Source organism: Abramis brama (genome assembly GCF_963993115.1).
Source record: "Abramis brama genome assembly, chromosome: 15".
NCBI classification, from domain to species: Eukaryota; Metazoa; Chordata; class Actinopteri; order Cypriniformes; family Leuciscidae; genus Abramis; species Abramis brama.
The window spans coordinates 23,916,089-23,924,688 of NC_139977.1; positions in this window are offsets into that span (position 1 = coordinate 23,916,089).

The window sequence follows — 8,600 nt, forward strand, 5'->3', positions numbered from 1 at the left end:
CGCCTCTCTGTAGCGCCCACGGTGGGTTTAGAAGCCAACACTGGACCCTTTTTTTAAGGATTTACACTGGCTAGCAGTAGAGGGCGCTGTGTTCGCTCTCAACCGTGCATTCTAGTGTCACTTGATGCACTGGCCTCAGGCTTTCAAACTACAGGTTGGTCCAAAGCCTGCGTATAGATGTCATTAAACCTTTGGTTACGCCAAACGTTCAAACTAAAACAAGTGTATGTAGAAGATTATTCACAAGCTTCACACTACATGTAGTCGTATTTCTGAATCACTTACAAATGAACAAATATGCCTTAAGATGAGCTGTGGGTTTTGAATTTCAGATGTACCGTTATGTCAGCAGTTTAGGGTTACATTTGAAGTTTAGAACATTCATTTTACTTTGGTTGTTACAGACTATCTCGCATGCTAGGCTGCCCTCGAATTATACCAGTGTGTGAAAGGTGATTTCTGTTTTTGTTTTCCCCCTCCCCCCCTCCAATGACCTTTCTCCGTCTGTTTGGTGCAAGGCTGAGATTGTCTTTCACCTTCTCGACCTTTGTTATATTTAAATAAGTGATGTATTTATTTGTATTGTGTAATTACGTATTATTTATACCTGTTACCAATATTCAACTACAGTAAGTGTTCCTGAAGCATTTTTGTGCCATGACTGAGATGTTCACAAGACAAATCCTTTCACAAGCGGATTTAGTGCCATATCCCCGTAGTTTTTTCTATAGCTAAGACATTTCTACGTTTACCCTGAGCATGTCGCTTACTATAGACTCATAATCGTTAATTGAATCAGAAAAGGCATGAAAGAGTACCACGGTCAGTATCACTTGGGCGCTTGTAACTGCTTCCGCAGGTTGCATTAATGTCAAGGATAAGGAGGCATTTCAAACTCGCTGTTCTTTTTATATATATATATATATATATATATATATGTATATATATATATGCAGTAGTGCACAGGTACGTGTTTTTAAAATAGCTAAAAGATGAAGGAAATTTATGCTCATCCAGAAACTACTTTAGCATTTTATCTAGTATGTACATATTTGTCAAGAATTCTATTAAACAAAACTAATAGATATATATTTATGGAAGCCCTAAGAGCGCAGCATAATGAAGTACAGCCTCAAAACCAAACTGAAGGAACAAACTGAAATTAAAACGAACAAACGGAATAGATGTTATCTAAATAAACAGGGCTTCTAAATTCATTTACGCAGCAGTAAATGAACTGTGACGTCTGACTCGGCTGTATAGCTATGTAGATGTATCGGTGTGTGAAATAGGATGGGTATATTTTCAGAACACAGATCTCAGATCAGCATCACCTTTGAACATATTTGTTTGTTAGTATGGAAAGCTGAAATCCGGACAGGACAGGACAAAATGGCTCCCCATCCCATTGAGCTTCCCCGTTTAATTCTGAAATTGTAGAGCTGTCGTACAGTGCAGGCACTGCCATCTATTGACGTAGAGTTGAATAGCAAGACAAAAAACCTGCATCAATTTCAAGGGACCTTTTTTCACATCTTAACAGTTTTTTTTTTCTTTTTTTTCCACATCTTTTCTTTTTGCACTGAATTTAACATTGAGTGTCTCTTCAGATGTAGGTGCAGGAGTTCGAGCAGTTCGGTGCCATCGTTTTCTGAGGTTTTTATACATGTTTTTAGTTTTATATTAAAGCCACATTGTTTCTGCCTTGACGCCTCTAACACAGACGCATGCCTCAGTGCTCGCTCATTCTACGCTTTATTTTCCACAATATCTCTCTATGAGTAGAAGTTTTGTATCTCCTTTTTTCCCCTTAGACAATTGTTTGCTCGTTTATGAATGTCAAATGTTTGCTGTTGCAAAGTTATTTGTAGAATGTTTTGTTTTAAAATAATAATAAATAAAAAAAAAATACCAAAAAGTTTCCATGTCAAGTTCATCCATCAGAAGTCCAAGAAAGAAAAATTGAATTTTTGTTGATTCATTTAAGATGTGGTGTTTTACATTTTTGGAGTTTTTTTATTTAATTTTTTTTATTTAAGACTTAAGTTTTGTTTTGTTTTTTTGTATAGCGTTCTGATGCCTTAAATATTAATTATAGTTGAAAATTTGTATTATTTATTTATTAATTTATTTATTTGACAGGGACAGTGTACATTAACATTGCTGCAAATGCACCAGAATTAGCCAAAAGGCAATTTTTCATCCGTTGTCCCTGGACAGATCTTACAATTGTCTACCTAAAAAAACACAATAAGAAGATTACAGTGAACAATACAAATATAAAAAGCAGTAAAACAGATATAACTCTTCAAATCCTGTTGATAAATACAGTAGCCTATACAAGTTTACTATAATACAGACATTATGTTAAAAAAAAAAGAATTAATATTATACACATTGACACACAGAGACACAAGTGGCAGCATTATTATTGTATTATGTATTATATACATATACATTTAAATTGCTGGTTAGAATTATTTACTCCCTTGGTAAATATGATCAAAGATGGCTGAAAAAAATAAATCTGCATTGCTTATCCTTAAAAAAAAAAAAAAAATGCAAAAATCGAACCTTTCATTCAAGTAAAAGAATTGAAAGTGGGGGGAAAATCACGTTATGAAATAAATGTTTTTCTCCAAAACACATTGGGAACAATTATTTGCCCCCTTTTATTAATACTTTTTGCAACCTCCTTTTTCCAAGATAACAGCTCTGAGTCTTCTTCTATAATGCCTGATGAGTTTGGAGAACACCTGACAAGAGATCAGAGACCATTCCTCCATTCAGAATCTCTCCAGATCCTTCAGATTCCCAGATCCATGGTGGCGCTTCTTCTCTTCAGTTCAGCCCACTCATTTTATATAGGGTTCAGGTCAGGGACTGGGATGGCCATTGCAGATGCTTGGTTTTGTGCTCAGTGACCCATTTTTGTTTTGATTTTGATGTTTGTTTTTGGATCAATGTCCTGTTGGAAGATCCAAACATGGCCCGTTATAAGATTTCTAGCACAGGCTGTCAGGTTTTGATTTTTTATCTGTTGGTATTTGATCGAATCCATGATAACATGTATCTGAACGAGATGTCCAGGACCTCTGGCAGAAAATTAGGCTCACAGCATTAAAGATACAGCAGAGTATTTCACTTTACAGGGATGTACTTTTCATCCCTGTGTGCACCAAACCAATATTAAGTGTTTGCCAAAAAGCTATTTTTTTTTTTCTCCCATCTAAATCATTCTAAATTGTAAAAATTCAGAATATTTTCTGCAAGGGATCATATATAAAGTTTATACAGTATAAAAATTATTATGTTTATAAAAGTGTGTGTGTCTGCCTTTTATAAATAGTAGTGCCTTACAATATTTTTATTACACTATTTTACTCTATTTTTATAGTGGTGCTTTCAAATCTTCTTGGTCATGTCAAACATATTCCAATAAATGAAACTGTCCTACAGCAACACAATTGTATGACTTATGACCACCGGAGCCAGTGGTGCACGACCTGTCAGACGGTCCTCAAACAGTACGGCTTAGGTAAAACGGCTTAGGTTTTACTCAAGAACAGGTAAGGGCTCTACTTTATCCTTAGCAAATATTCACAGCTGCAAAGACACCCTTTCTTACTATTGAAATTGCCACGAAGTAGGACACAGGCCCCACAGACATAGTGTTGCTTTCGTCAACGAAAATTATGACGAAATATTGTCGTCAACGAACCGTTATCACCTGACGAAAACGAGACGAGACTAGACGTAAATGCATGGTCATGTGACGATGACTAAAATACACGTATAATGCAATATCGTTGACGAATAAAAACGAGACTAAATGTGGTTTAAAAAATAAAAACTATGCTAAAATGTCTCTTCATTTTCGTTGACCAAAACGAGACGAGACGAAATGTTATAACGTCACGACGAATGAGAGAGTTGTGCGTGAACACATAGCTTTGTCGGCTTTAAATTCTGGATTGCGATCTGGTCACCCGATTATCAGCGAATTTAACAATATATTACTCCATTAGTTATTCTATTATGTCTCATTGATATATTTGCCGGTTCTTTGTGACAGCTGTTATGTGCGTTATTGGCAGCGTCTCTGGTTACATGAACACGTCACCGCATCAGCGCCAGAACATGGAGATTTTATTTTAGAGAATAATCGCACAACCTATTCGATATCCTATAATGAAATAAACTAATCGAATATCCAAAAATCGTGACTCATCCCTGCATGGAATCTCGTTTCTTTTCCCAAATCTTCACTCACGTCACGTCTCGCCCATTTTCTAAATGTAGCCTAGTATAAACGTTTCTTGGTTCGCTTTTAATTAGGCCTATTAGGCTATATTCGTATTCTTTACTGTGGTAAAGTAGAAAAACGCTGTAGGACAGATAGCCTACATTTGTACTTGCATGTCAAATTCTTTTTAACACAGTTTGTGCTTATTATACTAGACAAAGGGCGCGTCAAGTTTAGTTGTAAAGCGCGTTTCACACGCGCGGGTGATTTTTATGGAGCTATTCTTGTGCCAATAAAAATGAACGTAGCTTTTCAAGAAACTAATGAAAATATAAATTGAAACTAAATAAATTATCTCTAAAACTGAAAAAGAATAAATCGCAGGCAAATTTTTTTACTTCGTTTTTAATACACTGCATGTTTTGCTAACTGTTTCTCATATTTCAATCGCTGATCTGAACTTACAAATGCGCTTCCAGAGTTTTCATTTACGCTTCTGAAGTTTTCGTTTACGCTCCCAGAGTTTTCGTTCGCCGTTCTGACACATTTCTCTCGTGGGGGCGGGGCTAGTAGCAGTGTGTTCTCATTGGTTACTGAGCTTTTGATTGATAGCTTCGTGACCTGGAAGTGAAGACGTCAGTGTTTATGTGTAGATGTGAGCGTCTGTAATCGCAGCTTTCTATTTCATTTTAGTGATAAGTTATGTTTGTTTTTTAATTGTATCTGTATTTACCTGCTGCTGCTACTTAGTTGGCAGAAGCTGTTTAGGAGCACAAGAGATCTATTCAGTCTATTCAGGTGTAATTGCACATTAAAGTACTGTATATAATACTTAAAATATTGTAGTGTCCAATGTTTTCGGAGAATATTTGTTTATTGCTGATGATTATTTTGCATGTTAGGCTCTGATTAGGTTCAGCTGTTACAATTTAAAGAGAATATTAGCAAACCTGTGTGATATATTCAGCCGTCAAGAAAGTCAAACTTCAACCAGGTAATCAAGATTGGCAGCCATGGCCATCACACTACTCACTGTTAGCATGATGTACGTTTACACCATCAAAAATAATGATCACTTAAATAAGAGTAATTTAAACAAAATGAAAATTACAGTCGTGGCCTGCTGTCAGATACAGACCTCAAAGGGCATTTCATTACATATGTCACACAAAGAATGTTCTTGTTGCCATTTTTTTTAAATTGATAATTGTATTTAGTTATTTCATTTAATTAACACTATCTGCTAACATTTAAAATTGTAAATATATTTTAAAAATCATCAACCGTTTCAATCGTGACTTATACAACCAGTTAAATGAATGTAATTGAAAATATGAATTCAAATAAATGTACATTCTTTATTGTCACTAAAGCATATACACAAGTATCGAAGTGAAGGTCTTGGATGCAATTATGTTGTGTATTTAAATCTTTAAATCTATGCATTACAACCCCCCCAATATTTATACCATGATCACATGAAAAATATGCAGACCCAAACTTCAACCCCCCAATGTTCAAACCAAATCTACACCCTTGCAAGCAGTACAAGGATAGTCCACCCAAAACATGAGCATTCTCTCATCATTTACTCTCCTTCATGCCATCCCAGATGTATATGACTTTCTTCTTGACATAAACATAGACAAAGATTTTTAAGGAAATAATCCATCTCTGTGAGTCCATAATACAAGTGGATTGTAACCCATGTACGTAAGATTTTTAATAGTTAAAACAGTTTACATTATTATTATTTTATCTAGCCTTTTGTTTGACTTCAGAAGGCATTGATTCATCCACTGAGGTCGCATGGATTACCGTCACGCTCACTGTGTGTGGTTTTTAAAGCGTCTTTAGGACTCGCAGAGATGGATTACTTTCCTTACAATCTTAATTCGTGTTTATCAGTAGAAAGAAAGTAAAATGCATCTGGGACAGCATGAGGGTCAGTAAAATAAGAGAGAATTGTATTTTTGGGTGAACTTTCCCCTCAACATTCATATGCTGGTATTATGTTGGTATGCTAATCCAAGATCAGCACAGATTAATAAAAATAAAGTGAAACCTCTTGTGTACTTGTGAACTGTGTTTGTTTTAATCTAGAGGAAATTGAAATATTTGCTAGTTTATATTAAAATAAATCAGGTGTCTGAAGATCAAGATCCCAGTCATTCAAAGGTGATGTGTCTGAACAGAGTAAGATTATTGTCTGATAGGGACAGTGGATCTCTGGTACTATCACTCCATCCTCTGTGTCAGCATCAGAATTTTGTTTATGGAAATGTTGCTCCACTCCCTGGAAAATGAGAGAGGAAATGTATTATAATCTAACAATACAAACTGCTTTGAACTCCCCATACAGTAACACGTTGCAGACTTAAAATATTTATTATATTTATATTTAAGGGATTTTACAGTACTAAATATTTACCTCGGAGTCAAGTAGCATTTATCATCTGTAATACTGTTGTGTAACCAGTAGATGGCTGTATTGCCCTATATATAAACATATGGATGTGTATTCCCTAGTTGCTGGATGTTTTCAGTCATAATTACTTGCATGTATTAAGTTTTTAATTTGGACATATATTTATTATTAAAGACTATTAAAGATTTAAGATTTGTCAAAGAAATGTTCATTTGAAGTGCACTTTTTTCATTATTATTAGTCAAATATGGACACAGGAAAATCATTTTGTTACTCATACTAGATACAATAGCTTTATCAGTCATCTTTATCACACAAAAGTAATCAGAATAAATATTGCAACCAGGGCGATACTTCAAAATAATTGAGTGTTTACATATTACGAACAGAGACGTGGTCTGTGGTCAAGTCGTGTCTCTCCTCTTTCAAAAACTCTGCATCGAAAATTAATCAGCAATTGAGAAATTCAGGTTTAAATAGCTTTATTGGCATGGTAAAAAAGGCTTTACATTGCCAAAGTTGAATCAGGCAGTGATTGACAGCGCTCTCGTCCTATGGCACCGGTCATTGACTGATACAGTACAGATAGGCTACTGTACAGTACTCTAGCTCAATGTTGTTTGGGGTGGCTGTGGGGAAATATGATCTAATCGAAGCAAATATGATCTAATCGAAGACTGTAACCGAATGTAGATAAACAAGTCATGTAATGATTGAGCTAACAGTTAAATCAAGACAACACAGCTCAGCTGTATAATGTTATGGACTCTCACTGAGCTCTAAAATGCCTCTCCACCTGAAAAAAGCCAGTACTGTAGGCTATTATAAATAGTATTAGTATAGTATTAAAAACAAAACAAAAATCAGACTTACCACGAGTAGGCTAACGTTATCCAGTATCCTCCTGATATAGCGACGATGACTAATGATAAATATCATTCGTCTGTACTATTCCTTCTATAAGAGATCATCTCAACAATATAGTGTAGCAGCAAACAAATACAGATATAAACTTAATATCACTAAAATGAAATAGAAAGCTGCGATTACAGACGCTCACATCCACACATAAACACTGACGTCTTCACTTCCAGGTCACGAAGCTATCAATCAAAAGCTCAGTAACCAATGAGAACACACTGCTACTAGCCCCGCCCCCACGAGAGAAATGTGTCAGAACGGCGAACGAAAACTCTGGGAGCGTAAACGAAAACTTCAGAAGCGTAAATTAAAACTCTGGAAGCGCATTTGTAAGTTCAGATCAGCGATTGAAATATGAGAAATAGTTAGCAAAACATGCAGTGTATTAAAAACGAAGTCAAAAAATTTGCCTGCGATTTATTCTTTTTCAGTTTTAGAGATAATTTATTTAGTTTCAATTTATATTTTCATTAGTTTCTTTAAAAGCTACGTTCATTTTTATTGGCACAAGAATAGCTCCATAGATTTTTAGTTTCACTTTCTCTGGCAGCGCAATCTCAAACATAGCCTAAATATCTCGCCCTTGTGGAGGATAAAATTCGCTCTTCAAACCAATTTACATCAAGTAGAAAACACGAAGATATCATAAAGAGATCGATGGAGATCGATATCTTCGTGTTTTCCTGCTCGTGTCCCACATCCCTCTCAAAGCGCAGAGTGTATATCACGCGTCTTTGTGTGGAAATATAAAACGAGTTTTTTTTTTTTTTTTTTAAATAACCCCCATTGTTGGTCCATTACCGCGGTGGTAAAAAAAAAAACCTGCCACCGTCACAGCCCTAAATATAGGCCTACTAAATAGCCTATAATAAGATAGCCTTGTTTGAAATTCTATATTGACTGGGTTAAATAGAATCGCATTACTAAAAAGAGACTAAAATACGATTTTCATTGACTAAAACTAGACTAAAATGTCATCAGTTTTCGTCGACTAAAACTAGACTA